Source organism: Lontra canadensis, unplaced genomic scaffold (assembly GCF_010015895.1).
Source record: "Lontra canadensis isolate GAN:19392208 unplaced genomic scaffold, GSC_riverotter_1.0 scaffold114, whole genome shotgun sequence".
Classification (NCBI taxonomy): domain Eukaryota; kingdom Metazoa; phylum Chordata; class Mammalia; order Carnivora; family Mustelidae; genus Lontra; species Lontra canadensis.
In genome coordinates, this window is record NW_022631108.1 from 3,751,344 (window position 1) to 3,773,357 (window position 22,014).

The following is a 22,014-nucleotide window of genomic DNA, read 5'->3' on the forward strand; positions in this document are numbered from 1 at the left end:
CATTGGAGAAGTGTCTGTTCATATCTTCTGCCCATTTTCCTGTGGCTAAAACTTCCAGTACTATGTTGAATAAAAGTGGTGAAGGAGAACATCCTTGTCTTAATCCTGCACTTAGAGGAAAAGCTCTCAGGTTTTGACCACTGAGTATTGTGTTAGCTGTGTGTTTTTCATGTATGGCTTTTATTATCTTGTGATATTTTCCCTCTAAACCTACTTTGTTGAGCGTTTTTATCATGAATGTATATTGTCCTTTGTTAAATGCTTTTTTTTTTTACTTCTATTGAAATGATCATATGGTTTTTATACTTTCTCCTGCTAACTTACTGTCTCATGTTGATTGATTTAGAGGTATTGAAAACACTCTTCTGTCCCAGAAATAAATCCCACTTGATTGTGGTTACTGATTTTCTTAATGTATTGTTGGATTTGACTTGCTAATATTTGTTGAGCATTTTTGCATCTATGTTCATCAGAGATATTGGCCTGCAGTTCTCCTTTTTGTGGTATCTTTATCTGGTTTAAGTTATAAAAGTAATGCTGGCCTCACAAAATGAATTTGAAAGCTTTCCTTTCTCTTATTTTTTGGAGTACTTTGAGAAGAATAAGCATTAACAATTCTTTAAATGTTTGATAGAATTCAACTATGAAGCCATTTGGTCCTGGACTTTTGTTTGTTGGAAGTTTTTTGATTTTTTTTTTTGGATAATTTTTTTAAATTTTGTTATTAACATATAATGTATTATTAGCCCCAGGGGTACAGGTCTGTGAATAGCCAGGTTTACACACTTCACAGCACTCACCATAGCACATACCTTCCCCAATGTCCATAACCCCACCACCCTCTTCTTACCCCCCTCCTCCAAGCAACCCTCAGTTTGTTTTGTGAAATTAAGAGTCTCTTATGGTTTGTCTCCCTCCTGATCCCATTTTGTTTCATTTATTCTTTTCCTACCCCTCACCAAACCTGTCACATTGCCTCTCAACTTCCTAATATCAGGGAGATCATATGATAATTGTCTTGCTCTGATTGACTTATTTTGCTAAACATAATAACCTCTAGTTCCATCCACATAATTGCAAATGGCAAGATTTCATTTCTTTTGATGGCTGCATAGTATTCCATTATATATATAAGCACATCTTCTTTAGCCATTCATCTGTTGATGGACATCTAGGTTCTTTCCATAGTTTGGCTATTGTGGACATTGCTGCTATAAACATTTGGGTGCACGTGCCCTGAAGTTTTTTGATTATTGATTCAACGTATTTCTGTTAATCAGTCTGTTCAAATTTTTTAATTCTTTTTCACTTTTTATAGTTTATGTATTTCTAGGTATTTATCCATTTCTTCCAGGTTGTCCAATTTGTTGACATATAATTTTCATAACATTCTCCCATAATCCTCTGTATTTCTCTGGTGTCAGTTGTTATGTCTCCACTTTCTGATTTTGAGTCCCATTTATGCATGTATGTATGTATATATGTATGTATGTATGTATGTATTGTGAGTCTAGCTAAATGTTTATCAATTTTTTTGATCTTTTCAAAGAACCAGTTCCTATTTTTATTGATGTGTTTTGTTGTTTTTTTATGCATATTTTATTTCGGATCTATCATTATTATTTTCTGATACTGGTTTTGGGTTCTGTTTATTCTTTTTCTAGGAACTTTATAACTATGTTTAGGTTTTTTTTTTTTTTTTTCTTCTTGACTTTTGAGTTATACCTCCCCATATTGGTATAAAATTCCTTAGAACATCACTTGCTGCATCCCAATGATTTGAACTGTTTTCATTTTCATTTGTCTTAATGTATTTTTTAATTTCCTCTTTGATTTCTTGGTTGACTCATTCACTGCTCAGTAGCATGTTATTTAACTTCCATGTGTTTGTGGTCTTTCCAGAGTTTTTCTTGTGGTTGATTTCTAGTTTTGATGTGGTCAAGAAAAATCCATGATCTGTCTTTGATTTTTCTGAATTTGTTGAGATTTGTTTTGATATATGATCCAGTCTTGAGAATGTTCCATGTTCACTTGAAAAGAAAAATGTGTATTATGCTGTTTTGTGATGGAATGTATTGAATATATTTGTTAAGCCCATCTGGTTCAGAGTGTCATTCAAAGCCACACTTGTTTTATTTGTTCAATTTCTTTTGGATTACCTGCCCATACAAGTAAATGGGGTGCTAATGTTCCCTATTGTTATTTTATTGCTATTTGTTACTTCCTTTATATGTGTTATTAGCAGCTTTATGTATTTGGGTGCTCCCTTATGTGTATAAATATTTATAATTTTTATATATTCTTGTTGGATAGTTCCCTTCATGACTGACTATATAGTGTCCTTCTTTGTCTCTTCTTACAGTCTTTGTTTTAAATAGTCTTTGTCTATTCTGGGAATGCCTGGGTGGCTCAGTCGTTAAACGTCTGCCTTTGGCTCAGGTCATGATCCCAGTGTCCTGGGATCGACTGCCACTTTGGGCTCCCTGCTTGGTGGGAAGCCTGCTTCTCCCTCTCCCACTCTCCCTGCTTTGTTCCCTCTCTTGCTGAGTCTTTCTGTCAAATAAATAAATAAATAAATAATATATATATATTTTTAAGTCTATTTTGGGGACGCCTGGGTGGCTCAGTCAGTTAAGCCGCTACAGCTCAGCTGTAGTGGCTGGCTTCAGCTCAGATCATGATCCCAGGGTCCTGGGATTGAGTCCTGCATCAGTCTCCTTGCAAAGCAGGGAGCCTGCTTCTCTCTCCACCTCTGCCTGCCATTTTGCCTGCTTGTGTGCACGCTTGCTCTCTCTCTTTCTCTGACAAATAAATAAATAAATAACATTTAAAAAAAAAGAAAAAAGTCCATTTTGTCTGATATATATAGTCTTACCCCGGTTTTAGTTGCATTTCCGTTTGCATGATAACTGTTTTCCATCCCTTCTTTGTCAATCTATATATGTTTATAGGTCTGAAAAGTGTCTCTTGTAGGCAACAAATAAATGGATCTTGTTTTTTATCTACTCTGTCACCCTATGTCTTTTGATTAGAGCATTTATTCCATTTACGTTCTAAGTTCTTATTGATATTGTTACTATTTTTTACTTTGTTTCATGTTTGTTTTCATAGTTCTTTTCTGTTTCTTTCTTCTCTTGCTCTCCTTTTTCATGGTTTACCAGCTTTCTTTAGTGATATATTTAGATTCTTTTTTCTTTATTCTTTGCACATCTATTATGGGTTTTTTATTTGTGGTTAGCTTTAGGTTTTATACAATATTTTTTGCATTTTCCAGTCTATATGAAGTTCAGAGTCATTTAAGTTTAAACCTGTTCTTTACTCCTATCCCTCATACTTTAGGTATACCATACTTTAGGTATATAGTGTTATACTTTATATCATTTTATTTTGTGGTTCCTCTGACAGATATATATATATATATATATATATATATATATATATATATATATTTAATGTTATTGCTTTTGTGTTTCCTACTTTCTTTGTTCTTGTTTATGGTCTTTTCCTTCAACTCAAAGTGTCCTCTTTAACATTCTTTGTAAGGCTGGTTTAGTGTCAAGACTTCCTTTAACTTTAGTTTTTCTGGACACTGTTCATCTCTCCTCTTCTGAATGGTAACCTTGGTGAATATTCTTGGCTATAGGTTTTCTTTTCTTTTCTTTCCTTTTCTTTATTTCTTTTCTTTTCTTTTTTTTTTTTTTTTCCTCTGCTCTTTGAATATATTATGCCACTCTCTTATGGCCCATAAAGTTTCTGCTAAAAAATTCACTGATAGCCTTTTGGGACTTCTTTGTATGTAATTTTTCCCCCTTCTTGCTGCTTTTACAACTCTGTATCACTACTTTTTGCTATTTTAATTAGTATACATCTTGGTGGGAAGCTCCTTGGGGTGATTTTTTGGGGGGCTTTTTTTGCCTTCTGGATCTGAATTTCTGTTTCCTTCACCGGTGAGAAAGTTTTCGGCTCTTATTGCTTCCAATAAATTTTCTACCGCTTTTTATATCTTTTCTCTTTCTGGGATTCTGATAATGCTAACGTTAATTATGTTTGATGGTGTCATTCAGTTCACTAAGTATATTTTCATTTTTTAGTATTCTTTTTTTCTCTCTCCTGTTCAGCTTTATTTCTTTCAGTTACTCTGTCCTCTAGGTCACTGAGCCATTCTGCTTCTTCTAGTTTACTGTTTATTTTATCAAGTATATTTTTAATTTCATTTCTTGAGTTATTCATTTCTTTTTTTTTATTTTTTGAGTTATTCATTTCTGATTGGTTCTTCTTTTTTTTTTTAATGTTTTCTGTCTCTTTGTTACATGTCTTACTTAGGTTCTCCACTGTTTTCATAAGCCCAATGAGTATCTTTATGACCATTACTTTAAGTTCTCTATCAAGTATGTAATATATATTTCATTTAGTACTCTGGCTGTGACTTTTTTTCTCTTCTTTCATTTGGGACATATTTCTCTGTCTCCTCTTTTTTTTCTAGTTCTCTTTATCTGTTTCTCTGTGCTGGGAAAGTCAGTTACATCTCATTATCTTGAAAGTAGTGGTCTTATGATAAAGATGTCCTGTAGTCCCCTACAGTGCAATATCTCCCGTTCACTAGAACCTGGTGTTCAGAAGAGTCTCCTATGTGTTTTGCTTGCACTTACTGTAAGGATTAAGCTGCTTTTTGCCTTCATTTCAATCATCTGCAATGGCTTTTTGCCTGTTTCGAGCAAGGTTTTGTTCTTGTGAGCCCAGTCTTAGGCCAACTTGGGTTTGGGTTGAATCAGACCAGTATTTACCAGAGATGTAGTAGGACCAAACTACTGGGTGTTTTCCCTGTATTGTCCCCTGAGAAGTTTCACTCGTGAGTGAAGTGAATCAGATAAAATGCTTACCCTTAGCTCACTGCTGGGGTTATAGTCAGACTGCTGTGTGTGGTAATTTTTTCCTCTCCCCTTGGCTTTACTCACCTGGGAGTGGTGTTTGTCCCTGTGAGTGCTGCTTGCACACTGACAAGCTTGTGACACTGCTTTGGATGGGCTTTAGCCAGTGACATATTGGTGGGGGTAAATATACTAGAAGGCTTGGGGGTGGTGCATGTGATGCCAGCAAGATCTGTAGTGGTCTACTGCAGGAATGGACCTTCAGCTGCCAGGGACTAAGGCTGGTTGTGTTTGAGCAAACATATCTACAGAAACACATGTGGTGTGTCTGCTATGGGAGGAGACCTAGAGCAGAGGCCTGGCTGGAGGTCATGTATCCACAGAAGTACACAGCAGCAGGGCATATTATTAGCATAGATAGGTAGTTAGGTAGAGTGTTAGTGCTATTCTAGTTCTTGCAGGTGTCTTATGTGTCTAGGCTGGGGTAAGAGGGGCATGGCACCTGCCAGCATCTTTATTCTTAAAACAGTCTCCCAATGATCCTTGCCCCTTCAGCATAAACTCTGAGATTAGTAAACAAATCTTCTTCCTGAATACCCCTAGGATATTCCTTTTTTCTTTTCTTTTTTTTTTTTTTAATTTTATTTATTTATTTGTCAGAGTACAAGCAGGTGGAGTAGCAGGCACAGTGAGAAACAGGCTTCCCATCAAGCAAGGAGCACAATGCAGGACTTGATACCAGGACCCTGGGATCATGACCTGAGTTGAAGGTCGATGCTTGACCTATGATGAGCCACCCAGGCATTCCACCCCAGTGTTTTTCAAACTGCTTCTCCTGTCCTTTATCTCTCTGGAGCTGTTCGTTATGCTCTTTCTTTAAGGGAGAGGACCGAGATTCCTATAGGTTCCAGGCTTTCCCAGAGCTGAGCCTGCTTATTAAAAAAAAAAAATATATATATATATATGTATGTATATATATATATATATATATATATATATATATATATATTTGAGACAGAGTGAGAGAGGAAGAGAACACTCAAGTCAGGGAACAAGCAGTGGGAAAAAATCTTCAAGCAGGCTCCCCACTGAGAACAGAGGCTGAGTGGGACTTGATCTCACAACCAATGAGATCATGACCTGAATGGAAACTAAGAGTTGGATGCTTAACTGACCATGCCACCCAGGCACCTCTACCTGCTGATTTTTAACATTCCCATTGTTATGCCCTGCTGATTGTAAGATCTCATGAAATTATGCCCCTCTGATTTTCGAAACCTAATGCTATGGGAATTCCCCATGCCTGGGGTGCCTGTGGTGAGAGTCTGTTTTTTAAGCCCCTCTCCATCCCCACAGCATCTCTCCCTCCCATAGATAGTCCCACAGATCTGTTTAGCTCCTGACCAGGTCTCCTTTTCCCACCTGTTTTATGTAGTCTCTTCTCTACATTTAGCTGTGCAGAATCTATTCTGCCAGTCTTCAGGTCATTTTCTAAGTTATTTACATTGATGTGGGTGTTATCTAGTTGTATCCATGAAATGAGGTGAGCTTTAGGACACCACTACTCCACAATCTTCCCCAAAATTATTTTATGATACATTCTAATTCAAACAATAAACAAATATTAATGTGCTCTTACTATATGCTCAATGGTGTTTGTTATGAAAAAGTGAATTTTAAACCAAAGTCAGATTTTTTTAGACATCTTATAATCAACTTGATGAGAGAAAACACGCACATGAAGTAATAAGTTGACAACAAAGGAAGATAGGAATTGTTCAAATGTATGGTAATTACTAAGAGTACTTATTGCTGTTATGCCTATGCCAGAGTGCCTTGTGGATGCCTTGTGGAGAAGTAAAGGCCTGAGAACTAAAGGAAAATTTGGAAGCGGGGTAGGTAGTGTTAGGTTTGTAATCAAAGGAGTGAGACTGATAGAAAGTGAAGGTCAAGCAAAGCTTTATTCCACGCCAAGCATCGAGAATCAAACCAACCATTCAGGGCCGCCTCTTACAAAGAGGGCAACCACTCCCAGCCTCACAGACTAACTTTTATAGAGCAAAGACCATGTGGTTGAGGGTGGCCACACGCAGGTGGGCAATGAGATTGCAACACACAGAGAAAGATGCACAGTCATGCTAGGTCACACACGGGTGGCCAACTGAATTATAATTAACCCCACAGTAGCTATTTGAACTAGTCTATCTCCTTGGTCAGAATTGGTGCCCAAAAGGCAGCCAAAAGGCATGGCCCACACTCCTTGGTAGATAGGGAGACAATATGCATATTCCACTGATTGGATGTCTCCACCTGACCTGACTCATCCCTGCTCCCCGGGCTCTGTTATCTCCACCTGACCTGACCCACCCTTGTATTTGGGCTCTGTTATCAGGGACTGGTCGACCATATTTTACTTATTTCCTAGACTTGCTTTTAAGTAAGTTCCCCTGAGTGGGGGGGGGGGGGAGGCAGGGTCAGTTTAAGTTTTACTGCATAAACAACAAAATGGCTGTTCAACCGAGGTGGAGCCACTCTGGCTAAATAGGCCCTTACAGTAGAAAAGGTGATATGGCATTGCTGAGCAAATGGACAAGAAAGAATTCTTGAGACTTTTCAGTGAAAAAGGTGGGTTTTTAAAAATTGCATTTAAATTCTATTAATTAACATATAGTGTATTATTAGTTTCAGAGGTAGTACAGTGACTCATCAATTGCATATAACACCCAGTGCTCATTACATCAAATGCCCTCCTTAATGCCCATCACTGAATTACCCTTTCCTCCCCACATCTCCCCTCCAGCAACCCTCAATTTGTTTCCTATATGGTTTGTCTCCCTTTCTGATTTCACCTTATTTTATTTTTCCCTCCCTTCTATTATGATCCTGTTTTGTGTCTTAAATTCCACATGATGAAGTTTTAGAATATAAGTGAGGTTTGGTGGGGTGAGGTCCAGAACCAATGACCAAGAATTATTGAGACATCTTTGGTGCAAAATAGTGGTTTATTAAAGCACAGGGACAGGACCCATGGGCAGAAAGATCTGCTGCCCAGGGATTGTGAGGGGTGGCAGGTTATATACTATGGGGTTGGGGCAGGTAAGGAAAAGGGAGGTTTCAACAGAGCTTTCATATGCTAAAGAGGACCTACAAGATACTAGATACCAGAGGCCCTGCCATTGCCAAGGTCATTTTTCCCTTCTTAGCAAGGTATTAACATTAAGATAGATGGGAGTTTCCTAAAGAATGTCATTGTCATATATGTCCCACCGTAGGAGTGGGGGTGGGGGAAGGTTCCAGGGTGTCAGCCTTTTGCTTTGTCTTCAGCCAGCCTTCTATTCCCTCATCACACATATCAGTGAAATCATATATAATTGTCTTTCTGATTGAGTTATTTCACTTAGCATAATACCCTCTAATTCTATCCATATGTCATTGGAAATGGTTAAGTTTTTTTTTTTTTGTTGTTTTTTAAGATGTTTATTTATTTAATTGTGAGAGAACAAGTGCAAGTGAGAGAGAGAGCAGAAGCAGACAGGCAGAGGGAAAGAGAGAAGCCATCCCAGGACACTGGAATTCTGACCTGACCTGAAGGCAGGCACTTAACCAATTGAGCTGATGAGAGAATAGAAGGCAAGCTGAAGGCAAACCAGAAGCTGACACACCCCACAACCCACCTCCCCCCACCCAGATGGGATATATGTGACATACCTCATGCCCTCCTGGCTTCCCTAAAGCTAAGGAGAGGAAAAACAAATAGTTAACTTATAGAGATCATAATACTGCAAGACACGAGTCTCCCTTAGTTTACAAATGTTTTAGCAATCTACAAGAACAAGGCCTTTCTATCAATAACTTAGCTTCCAGAAGGAAATGTAGATAAAATTAAATGTCCTTATAACCTGCAGCCCATTGACAGATACTTGAAGTGAGCAAAGTATAATGTTCCTCCAGGGAACTCCCAACTATCTGCATGTTAATGATTTGCTAGAGAGAAAAACAACCTTAATCAGACAATGGCAAGGCAGCTGGTATCCTGTGAATCTTCTTTAACATACAAAAATCCTTTTGAAACCTCCTTTTTCCTTACCTCCCCCAACCCAATAGTATATAGTCAGCCACTCCTCACAACCCCAATGCAGCAGCTCTTTCTGCCCATGGGTCCTGTCCCCATGCTTTAATAAAGCATGTGCAAAAATCATTTTACATCAAAGATTTCTCAAGAATTCCTTCCTGGTTGTCTTCTCTAGACCTCATCACACCAAACCTCACCTATATTCCAAAACCCCATCACAGCCTCCCGGGTGGCCCAAAATTTCTTTTTCTTTTCTTTTCTTTCTTCCTCTCTCTCTCTTTCTTTCTTTCTTTCTTTTTTCTTATGCCTGAATAATACTTCATGGACATCTGGGTTCTTTCCATATTTTGGTTATTTTGGATGTTGCTATAAATACTGGAGTGCAGGTGCCCCTTTGAATCACTACATTTGCACCCTTTGGATAAATACATAGCCACACAATTGCTAGGTTGTAGGATAGATGAAGGAATAGAAGGACAAAAGCAAAAGGCTGACACCTTGCAACCCCCACTCTTGGGTGGGACATTTGTGACATTCTTTAGGACTCTTCCACCCATTTTAATGTTAATACCTTGCTAGAGGGCAAAACCGCCTTAGCAATGGCAAGGCCTCTGGTATCCAGTATCTCTGTAGATCCTCTTTAGCATATGAAAGTTCTATTGAAACCTCCCTTTTCCTTACTTCCCTCAACCCCATGGTACATAACCTGCCATCCCTCACAACCCAGGGCAGCAGCTCTTCCTGCCCACGGGTCCTGTCCCAGTGCTTTAATAAACCACCATTTTGCACCAAAGATGTCTCAATAATTCTTTCTTGGTCATCGGTTCTGAAACTCACCCCCCACTGAACCTCACATATATTCTAGAACTTCATCAGGATAGCTCTATTTTTAACTTTTTGAGGGACCTCCATACTGTTTTCCAGAGGGACTGTACCTGCTTGCATTCCTACCGGCAGCCTTAGGGGGTTTCCCTTTCTCCACATCCTCATCCACATCTGTTGTTTCCTTACTTGTTAATTTTAGGCATTCTGACTGGTATGAAGTGGTATCTCATTGCAGTTTTGATTTTTACTTCCCTAATGCCAAGTGATGCTGAACACTTTTTTGTGTGTCTGTTGGCCATTCATATGTCTTCCTTGCATAAATGTCTGTTGCTATCTTTTTTATTATAACATTGGTACAGGACCAGGGAGCAGAAAGAACTGCACTGTGATTGTGAGGAGTGATTGATTTTATACTTGTAAGGTGAGGTACTGATAATGGAAGTCTCTAAAGAGATTTCTTCATGTTATAGAAGATACACAGGATCCTGGAGATCTGGTTATTGTTAATATAAGGTTGCTTTTTGCCCCTAGCAAAGCATTAACATTAAGGCAGTTGTGAATTCCTTGACCAATGTCACACCTTGTCTGTCTCAGGTATATATCAATGGGCTGCAAGTTGTAAGGACATTTAATTTTACCTACATTTCTCTTGCCTTTCTTTGTTCTCTTCCTTTTCCTCCTAATCAATTTTGATCCTAAAATCTTTAAGGTTGCTGAAGATGGAAGGTCTTATCTTCTATAACTTCTTCCTGCTAAATAGGGGCATAGAGATGTCCTTACCCATGGGTCAACATTGGTCAGTTGGGAAATTATATATAGGATTTATAAAAGGCAGAGGCAGCTGAATCCAAGGTAGATCTATATGAATCTCCTTGAGTAGAAAGGATCATTTGTCAGCTTGAAGTTATGGCAGTGAAGGAGTCTCAGCACCAGGTAAAGAGACACTGGGAAAGACAACAAAATATTAATATTATTGTGGAGGCCGAGAAAATTAAGGCCATCCCACCTCAAGTTTAGCTAATGTGGGAAACAGAGGCAGAAGGAAATCATTAAAATTCCTTACCTACTGACAAGCCCTTGAAACAGACAGAGTGGATCTCCACTGGGGACTTAACTGCCCTCACCTTGAGGTTTTGCTAAGGACAATCCTAGCCTGACTGACATCCTACCCTGACAGGTCTGACTAGGATCCTGTAAGTCTACTTTTTTTTTTTAAGATTTTATTTATTTATTTGACAGAGAGAGAGAGAGAGAGAGAGAGAGAGGTCACAAGTAGGCAGAGAGGCAGGCAGAGAGAGGGGGAAGCAGGCTCACTGCTGAGCAGAGAGCCCGATGTGGGGCTTGATCCCAGGACCCTGAGATCATGACCTGAGCCGAAGGCAGAGGCTTAAGCCACTGAGCTTCCCAGGAGCCCCCCTGTAAGTCTACTTTAACAATTCCTTTATCTCTAAACCTCCAAGATAGTGTCAAGAATCATTCCCAAGTATATGGCCCACTGATATACATCTAAAGGGTCTCATGAGAAGATTTTTATTATTGGTAATAAATAACCTTTCTCCCAACAATAGCTAGCCCCTCAAGGTCCTGGAGACCTTGCTTCCAAAATTCCTTAGAGACTTATACTATCCATAATCCCATTTGTCCTCACCCACTGCGGAGTCCACCCCTACTCTGCCTTTAAAAACTCTGACTGTAATCTGATTTGGAGTCCAAGTCCCTGCTCCGCTGTGCAGGGTATACTTGGGCCTAAGCTTAAGCTTGTCAAATAAACCCTCGTGTGATTGCATCGGTGCTTGGCTCCTTGGTGGTCTCTCAGATGCAAAAACTTGGGCATAACAATTATTATGAGAGAAAGAAGCCCAGAAAAAAACAAAATACAAAAAAACAAAAACAAAAGCAAACAAAAAAAACCTTTCATAGTTGTCCAAAATCCTCCTCCAGTCCAGGAGTTTAACCAATCATTAGAGAGAAAAGGGTGATGTAAAGTGCCAATTTGAGTATCCATATATTTTAGCAATCCTGTTACATTTCTGTGATAATCTGGAATACATACATAACACTATTTTTTAATGAAAACACAGGTTCCTCCCTGAGCTGCAGTCAGGATTTCAAGGGACATTAAGTTTTTGAAGACCATCTTTTGTATTTGTGGGTTACTGTGTCCAGCTTAAATATCACCACTGTAGCTTAGGTTAGAGTCTCTATTTGCAATTTTATACCAATATAGGCAGTTTCTATTGGTGTAAAATATGGCTGAAGGATAGAAAACATCAAGAAGTCCTCTTTGTTTGCTGTCTAGACTTAACAACATCTTAGTTACAAGGAATGACTGACAAGTAGAGATGACTCATCTCAGGAGAAAAGCGCATCCACAAATGCATCAGCCAATCCAATCATAAGGAAAGTGGAACTACTCACTATTTCCGCAAATCCATTGATAACCCCAGGGGGTGGGGTATGCTCTGACTCTTAAGAAGTGATTTTGTCATCTAAGCCACACAGAATTGGTCAAGGTAGTAGCTGAGTTATACAATTGTTGGGGAGTCCATTCCATTTTCCAGTTATTCAAAAGACCATATGCCCGTGGGGAACTCTTATGATTCCCACAGATTAACAAGGATGATTATTATCTATATATGAGCTATTATAGCAATTTCCCTGAACTTGACATCAAGCTGTCCAGCATCAGTTTTAAGGGCTTCATGAAAAAGGGCAATTTTAGTTTTTAATGACTTTAAGAGAATGGAAAAAGATTTAAAACATTAGTTTGGGAGCCATAACCAGATATTTGAGGAAATTGAATTCAGGATCCAGTTTAGTTTATAATAAGCAGTATTAATATCTAATATCTAAAAATATGTGTTATTGTAACATTTTCTTTCCATAATCACCCTCATTTTTATCAAAGATAACAAAATCAAGACTACTTTGTTTCTAAAACAGGTCTAGTTTTAACAAACTTGGCTAATTATATAGGCTCAGAAAGAATAGTGATTGATAATATTGATATTTTAAACTCTGCTTTGCTGGAACGTTTTATAATGAATGTCTAGATTGGACTTTTAATAGCCTTAAGGCCAGAAGCCAAGCTGAATATTTGTCATAAGACATACCTGCAATACTTGTAGATTTAGGCAAGTTCCTCTTCTCTTGATCCCCCAAATATCCTGAGTTTCCTGTACTTGCCAGGAAGTGACATTCTTTACTCACTTGGTAAGGTTACTGGGAACTCTGTAAGCAGGTATCAGGTTAACATTTTGAAGGGGCTCTATTGGCTTCATAAAGTTAACCTTAGTTCCTTATACCTGCCTGATCAAGTCTGAGTCTATGCAAATCTCTCTCAAATATGACATTCCCCTCAAAGCCTTAGTAAAATAACCAATGGTGTCCTGTTACAATGAGAACAGATTCTTATAGATCTTATGGGAATAACTGTTATTGCTATGAAATAAAGAATATTCACTGAGAGTTTTTGAGTTCTGGAGGGTTCAAGTAGAGAGAAAAGTTAAATGTTTCAATCTGTCTACAAATGAATATTTTATATTTCTGTATATTGTGGATATCTTAAGAGGAAGTCTGGAGGAGGAGCAAACATTACAGAACCAATAGTGTTTCATACAAGGCCACAAAAACTATAATCATCTTCCTCAATTCATTTAGTTCAGTGTTATTAATTCTCACTGTGTTTGAATGCAGTTTTTCTGTTAGTTCTAGAAATTATTATCCATTTTAATTTTATAATGTTAATTATATTAAAAAAAAATCCCATGTTTGTAAAAAGTCCTCTTCATGAATCTCCTTGAGGACAAAACATGTCCTGCAAGAGTATCAAAACAATAACTATAAATAAAGATAGAATGAAAATTGGGCATGGTTAAAGATCTGATATGAGATTTTATTATAATATAGCTGAGAAGGAATCCAGTTATTTCTGTGACCCATAACACTTCAGTAATCAGAATATCAAGAGATGGCCATATTAAAACTTTAGGAAATTCATATAAATTCTAGAATAGTTATGGAATTCCCCAAAAATTAAGTCTTATTGTTTAACTGTGCTTCCAGAATAATTTAACATATGAAATAAGGAAACCTAATTAGAACAAAAAGCTTTTTTACAATTAAAATCTGCAGAAGTTTGTTAAATCCCTCAGAAAATTTTAAAGCTCCATGCCTAAGTAGGATTAGATCATTATCAGATTAACACATATTTAGTCAAGGTGGCAATAAGGGATTCTATAGGAAGTTACATAGTTGTTAGTAAAACTCAGCTCCTTTAATATTGAAAAGTTATAACTTACTTAAGGAATCAAAGACCTGATAAAAATAAAACATAAAAGTTTTGGTTTTCTGGGCAGACAAAAAAGGAAAAAAAAAAAAAAACACTTTATATTTTCTTATCAAGAGCAGCCAAAAAAATTCAGGAAAATTGTGGTCTTTTTAACGAGAGAAAAGCAGATTGGGAGAGCAAGATGGCAGAGTAGTAGGGGATCCTATTTCAACTGGCCCCCTCAATTGAGCTGGATATCTGCCCAACCACTCTGAACACCCAAAAAATCAGCCTGAGATGTAAGAAGATATATCAGGATCTATACTAACAGAATATCTCAGGTGGCCAGTTTTGAGTTATGAAGCAGGGAGCTGTGATTCTGCAGGCAGATATCAGAAGATAAACAGGAGCAGTTGGGAGCCATGGTAAGCACCAGTGCTGGGAAGGTGAAATAAAACAGAAGCACAAAAATGTCCCATGCTGGGGCCCGGACACAGACTTGCAGATTAGTAGCCATGGGAAAAGGACTTTAGGGCAGCCTCCCATGCTAAAACCTGGAGCTGCAGGGGCTCACATGTGAACTGGGGTTGGCTGGTAGTTTTAGAAGCACAAAGGGCAGAGACATGCCTGAACCTGGAAGGGAGGGTTGGAAGACCTGCTGTGGAGTATACAACCCAGGTCACTGCAGTTTTAGCAGCCCAACAAAAACAGAGTCAGTGTGACCTGGAGGGCTTTCTGGAGAACAGTCTGTGATCTTTCTGTTCTCGGACAGAAATTTGGACACAGTCACTTCTGCACTTACTCTTGGAAAGGACACAGAAACTTGCCATGGGAAGCCACCAGACAACAAAAGCCCCTGAAACCCGGTATTCACTGAGCCTATCCCCCACCACAAGGGACAAGGCCATTCTGCCCAAACAGGAGTGCCTGAGTTACAGCATGGCAGGCCCATTCCCCCAGAACACAGAACAAGAGGCCAAGAACCCTAAAGAAAGAACAAGAGGCTAAGAAACCTAAAGTCCCTATAAAACAGGCACATCTTGCTTGGATTGTAGTAAAAGAGTTTGGACTCTGTATATTTCCTCAACCACTTCTCACCAGAATGACTAGAAGAAGGAACCCCTAACAGAGGAAAAATTCAGAGACTGTGACCTCTGCCACAGAACTATTGGATATGGATATAAGCAAGATGTTGGAAACAGAATTCAGGGTAACAGTTATCCAGACAATGGCTAGGTTTGAGAAAATCATTAGTGGCAACATAGATTCTCTAAGGGCAAAGTGAGAGCTGATCTGGCAGAATTAAAAAAATGTTATGAATGAGATTCAATCTAATCTAGATACTCTTAACATCTAGGGTAAATGAGGCAGATTATCGAATTAGTGATCTAGAAGACATACTAATAGTAAAGAAGGATCAGGAGGGGGCCTTGAACAAACAGCTTAGAAGCCATGAACACATAATTAGAGAAATAAATAAAGCCATAAAATATTCCAAGGTCAGAATTATTGGGATCCCTGAGAGGGTAGAGAGAGAGAGAGAGGATCAGAAGATATAGTTGAGCAAATCCTACCTGAGAATTTCCCTAATCTGGGGAATGGAACAACTGTTCATTACCTAGAGGCAGAGAGGGCACGCCCCCCAAGGTCAACAAAGATAGAAAGACCTTCAGACATGTGACTGTGAAATTCGGGAATCATAAATTCAGAGAAAATATCTTAAGGGCACCTAGGGGGAAGAAATTCCTTAGGTACAGAGGGAGGAACATCAGAATAACATCAAACCTGTCCAGAGAAACCTGGCAAACCAGAAAAGGCTGGCAAGACATATTCAAGGCAGTAAATGAGAAGAATATGGAGCCAATAATACTTTATCTGGCAAGGCTGACATTCAGAATGGATGGAGAGATAAAGAGCTTCCAAGACTGTAAAAAACTAAAAGATTATGTGACCACCAAGCCAGCACTACACGAAATAGTAAGGGGGGAGTTCTATAAAAGAAGACACCAAGAGTGACATACAAAATAAATTTAAAGTCAAAATCTATAGAAACAAGGACTTAATGGGGAACATGATGAAAGTAAAAACATATTTTTCAATTGCACTACTGGGTATTTACCCCAAAGATACAGATATAGTGAAAAGAAGGGCCATCTGGACCCCAATGTTTATAGCAGCAATGGCCACGGTCGCCAAACTGTGGAAAGAACCAAGATATACCTTCAACGGACGAATGGATAAGGAAGATGTGGTCCATATACACTATGGAGTATTATGCCTCCATCAGAAAGGATGAATACCCAACATTTGTAGCAACATGGATGGGACCGGAAGAGATTATGCTGAGTGAAATAAGTCAAGCAGAGAGAGTCAATTATCATATGGTTTCACTTATTTGTGAAGCATAACAAATAGCATGGAGGACAAGGGGAGATAAAGAGGAGAAGGGAGTTGAGGGAAATTGGAAGGGGAGGTGAACCATGAGAGACTATGGACTCTGAAAAAGAATCTGAGGGTTTTGAAGGGACAGGGGTTGGGAGGTTGGGGGAACCAGGTGGTGGGTATTAGAGAGGGCATGGATTGCATGGAGCACTGGTTGTTGTGCAAAAACAATGAATACTGTTACACTGAAAAGAAATAAAAAAATTAAAAAAAAATCACTCCCAATGTGAATAGCCTAACTGCTCCCATAAAATGGCACAGGGTTGCAATTTGATTAAAAAGACAGAGCTCATCCATATGCAGTTTTTTTTTTTTTTTTTTTTTTTTTACAAGAGATGCATATTAAAGATACATCAGACTGAAAGTGAAGAGATGGAAAACCATCTTTCATGCCAACGGGGCTCAAAAGAAAGTTGGGGTAATGATTATCAGACCAGACAAGTTACATTTTAAGCTAAAGACTATTGTCGGAGATACAGAAGGACACTGCATCATTCTTAAAGGGTCTATCCAACAAGAAAATTTAAGAATTGTGAATATTTATGCCCCCAACATTGGAGCAGCCAACTACATAAGCCAACTGTTAATGAGAATAAAGAGATATACTGGTAAGAATACATTAATTGTAGGAGATCTTTACATGCCACTCTCAAGAATAGACAGATCATCTAAGCAGAAAATTTACAAACAAGAGCTTTGAATGACACATTGGATCAGATGGACCTCATAGATATATACAGAACATTCTGCCATAAAACAACAAAATATGCCTTCTTCTTGAGTGCACATGGAACTTTCTCCAGAATAGACCACATGTTGGGTCACAAATGATGTCTCAACCGATATTAAAAAAATGAGATTATTCTGTGTATATTCTCAGACCACAGTGCTTTGAAACTTCAACTCAACCACAAGAAAATGTTTGGAAGATATTCAAACTTTTGGAAGCTAAAGACCATCCATCCTGGTTAAGAATGTTTAGATCAACCAGGGAATCAAAGAAGAACTTAAACAATTCATGGAAATCAATGCAAATGAAGTCACATTGGTCCTAAGGGGGAAATACATAGCCATCTAAGCATCACTCAAAAAATTAAAAAATCCTGAATACACAAACTCTCTTCACATCTTAAAGAACTGGATAATCGGGGTTGTGAATTTGAGCTCCATGTAGGGTGCAGAGATTACTTCAATAAAACTTAAGAAAACAAAACAAAACAAAACAAAACAAAAACAAAACAAAGAACTGGAGAATCGACAGTAAATTAAGCCAATGCAATATACGAGAAGGGAAATATATATATATATATATATATATATATATATATATATATATATATAATTATAGCAGAGATCAATGAATTACAAACCAGAGATACATTAGAACACATCAATAAAACTTGAAGCTGGTTCTTTGAAAGAATTAATACGATTGAAAAACCACTGGCCAGACTAATCCAAAAGAAAGGAGAAAGGACCCAAACTAATAAAATTATGACTGAAGGGGGAGACATCACGACTAACACCAAGGAAATAGAAATAATAATCAGAAATTATTATCAACAGCTATATGCCAATAAGTTAAGCAACACAGAAGAAATGGATGAATTCCTGGAAACCTATAAACTTCCAAGACTGAAACAGGAAGAAATTGACAACCTCCATAGGCCAATAACTAGCAATGAGATTGAAGCAGTGATCAAAAACTTCCCCAAAAAAACAAGAGTCCAGGACATGATGGATTCCCTGGGGAATTCTACCAAACATTCAAAGAAGAAATAATACCTATTCTCTTGAAACTGTTTCAAAAAAGAGAAACAGAGGAAAACTTCCAGACTCTTTCTATGAGACCAGCATCACCTTGATCCCCAAACCAGGCAAAGACCCAATCAAAAAAGAAAATTTCAAATTAATATCCCTGATTAATATGGATGCCAAGAGTCTCAGCAAGATCCTAGCTAATAGGATCCAACTAATCCTATCTAATAGGAGATTTATATTAAAAACATTATCCATCATGACCAGGTGGATCCCTGGGAAACAATGGTGGTTCAACACTCATAAATCAATCAATGTGATAGAACGAATCAGTAAGACAAGAGAAAAGAACCACATGGTCCTCTCAATGGATGCAGAACAAGCATTTGACAAAATACAACATCCTTTTCTGATTAAAACCTTTCAGATTATGGGGAGAGAGGGAACATTCCTCAACTTCATAGAATCCATGTATGAAAAACCCACAGTGAATATCATTCTCAATGGGGAAAAGCTGACAGCCTTTCCACTGAGATCAGGAACAGGAAAAGGCTGCCCACTCTCACCACTATTGTTCAATGTAATACTCTCGGTCCTAGCAACAGCAGTCAAATAACAAAAAGAAATAAAAGGTATTCAAATTGGCAAAGAGGAAGTCATACTCTCTATCTTTGCAGTAGACATGATACTTTATGTGGAAAACCCAAAAGACTCTACCCCCAAATTACTAGAACTCATACAGCAATTCAGTAATGTGGGAGGATAAAAAGTTAATGCATATAAATTAGTTGCTTTCTTATACGCTAACAATGAAACTGTAGAAAGGGAAATTAGAGAATTTATTCCATTTTCAATAGCACCAAAAACCATAAGATACCTTGGAATAAACCTAACCAAAGAGGTAAAGGATCTATACTCACAGAACTACAGAACACTCATGAAAGAAATTGAAGAAGACACATAAAGATAGAAAAACATTCCATGTTCATGTATCAGAAGAATAAAAATTCTTAAAATGTCTATGTTTCTCAGAGCAATCTATACTTTCAGTGTCATCCTGATCAAAATACAACCACCATTTTTCAAAATGCTGGAACAAACAATCCTAAAATTTATATTTAACCAGAAATGACCCTGAATCGCTAAGGAAATCTTGAAAAAGAAAAACAAAGCTGGTGCCATCAAGTTGCCTGATTTCAAACTTTATTACAAAGCTGTAATCACCACGACAGCATGGTACTGGCACAAAACAGACAGACCATTGGAACAGAGTGGATAGCTCAGATATAGACCCTCAAATCTGTGGTCAAATTATCTTTGAAAAAGCAGGAAACAATATCCAGTGGAAAAAAGACAATCTCTTCAATAAATGGTGCTGGGAAAATTGGACAGCTTTGCATAGTAGAATGAAATTCGACCATTTTTTAACACCATATACAAAGATAAACTCAAAATGCATGGAAGATTTCAACTGAGACAGGAATCCATCAAAATCCTAGAGGAGAACATAGGCAGTAACCTCTTCGACATTGGCCACAGAAACTTCTTTTAAGACAGGTCTCCAGGGGCACCTGGGTGGCTCAGTGGGTTAAGCCTCTGCCTTCAGCTCAGGTCATGATCTTGGGGTCCTGGGATCCAGCCCCACTTTGGGCACTCTGCTCAACTGGGAGCCTGATTCTCCCTCTCTCTCTCTGCCTGCCTCTCTGCCTGCTTGTGGTCTCTGTCAAAAAATAAATAAAATCTTAAAAAAAAAAAGACAGGTTGTCAAAGACTAAGGAACCAAAAGCGAAAATGAACTTTTGGGACTTCATCAAGATAAAAATCTTCAACACAGCAAAGGAAACAGTCAACAAAACAAAGAGGCAACCAAAGGAATGGGAGAAGTTACTTGCAAATGACACTACAGATAAAAGGCTGGTATCCAAGATCTATGAAGAACTTCTCAAACTCAATACCCAAGAAGCAGATATTCAAGTCAAAAAATGGGCAGACCATATAAACAAACACTTCTCCGAAGAAGACATACAAATGACTAACAGACACATAAAAAATGTTCATCATCATTAGCCACCAGGGAAATTCAAATCAATACCACATTGAGATCAATACCACATTGAGATACCATCTTACACCAGTTAGAATGGCAAAAATTAATAAGGCAGGAAACAACAAATGTCAGAGAGGATGTGGAGAAAGGGGAACCCTCTTACACTGTTAGTGGGAAGGCAAATTGTTGCAGCCACTTTGGAAAACAGTGCAGATTCCTCAAAAATTAAAAACATAGCTACCCTATGACACAGCAAGTGCACTATTGGCTATCTCCTGCAAAGATAACAGATGTAGTGAAAAGAAGGGTTATATGTACCCCAGTGTTCATAGCAGCAATGTCCACAATAGCCAATCTGTGGATAGAGCCTAGATGTCCTTCAACAGACGAATGGATAAAGAAGATGTGGTCCATAATGGAATATTCCACAATGGCATATTCCACAATGGAATATTACATCAGAAATAATGCATACCCAACTTTTGCATCAACATGGATGGAACTTGAGGAGATTATGCTGAGTGAAATAAGCCAAGCAGAGAAAGACAATTATCATATAGTTTCACTTGCTTGTGGAACATAAAGAATAGCATGGAGGACATTAGGAGAAGGAAAGGAAAAGTGAAGGGGGGAAATCAGGGGGGAGATGAATCATGAGAGGCTATGGACTCTGAGAAACAAACTGAAGGTTTTAGAGGGGAGGTGGTGTGGTAATGTGTGAGTGTGGTGGTGTGTATTAAGGAGGGCATGCATTGCATGGAGCGCTGGGTTTTATATGGAAAGAATCTTGGAAGACTACATCAAAAACTAATGATGTATTGTATGGTGACTAACATAACACAATAAAAAAAAAACAGGGAGAAAAGCAGAATTTCAGTCATATGCCAGTGTACTTTTAAAAAAATCAATTCATTTCAGCCTTATAATGAAGGATAGCTGGAAGAAAGGCAGTCAAGGACAAGCTACAGCCCCAACACCTGCCCTAAGAGGAAATCATCCTTAAAAGGATTTTACAGTACTCTGGGAGGAGCCCACCACCCATTCCCTCATGAACAACTACTTGATAGGCAGATGAGTGTGTGGACAAAAACCTGATTGGGTGACAGTCACATGGTGGGTTAATCAGATTGAAACAGCTCACCAACATTCTCATAAAAATCACTAGACTTAGAAACTCCTGTGCCAACCATCTTGGATCTCCTCTCTCTTCAGGAACTTTGTACTATCACTCAATAAACTTTGCTTTGCTGACCACTACACTATGTCATCTGCTCTACATCTTCATTATTTGAAGTGGCATGACAAAGAACTGCTGACATTAAAGGAAAAGAATTTCTGTAACAGTCTTGATCATATATAAAATTCCTTTCCAAAGATTTCCCTTCACAAAACTTCAACTTTTTCATTCAGGTTTTTTGTTGTTGTTGTTGGTGGTGGTGTTTTGTTTTGTTTTGTGAGCCCTTTCTCTCCAAATAGCTGGTCTCATTTTAGTACAAAATTTCTTTTACCTCAGCAATGTGTGTTACCATTCATTTTATCTTTCTCATATATTACCTAACTTTCTACATACAGAATTGTTTGCCATACCATTTCTAGCCATCTCAATTACATCTATCAGAATTTTTACTTGTGAAAATTGAGTAGTGACAAATTTTGAACTGCTTGTTACACCAGAATTCTTTGGATATGAAACTTATAAATACATCTCCTAATTTTTTTAAAAAAGGTATAT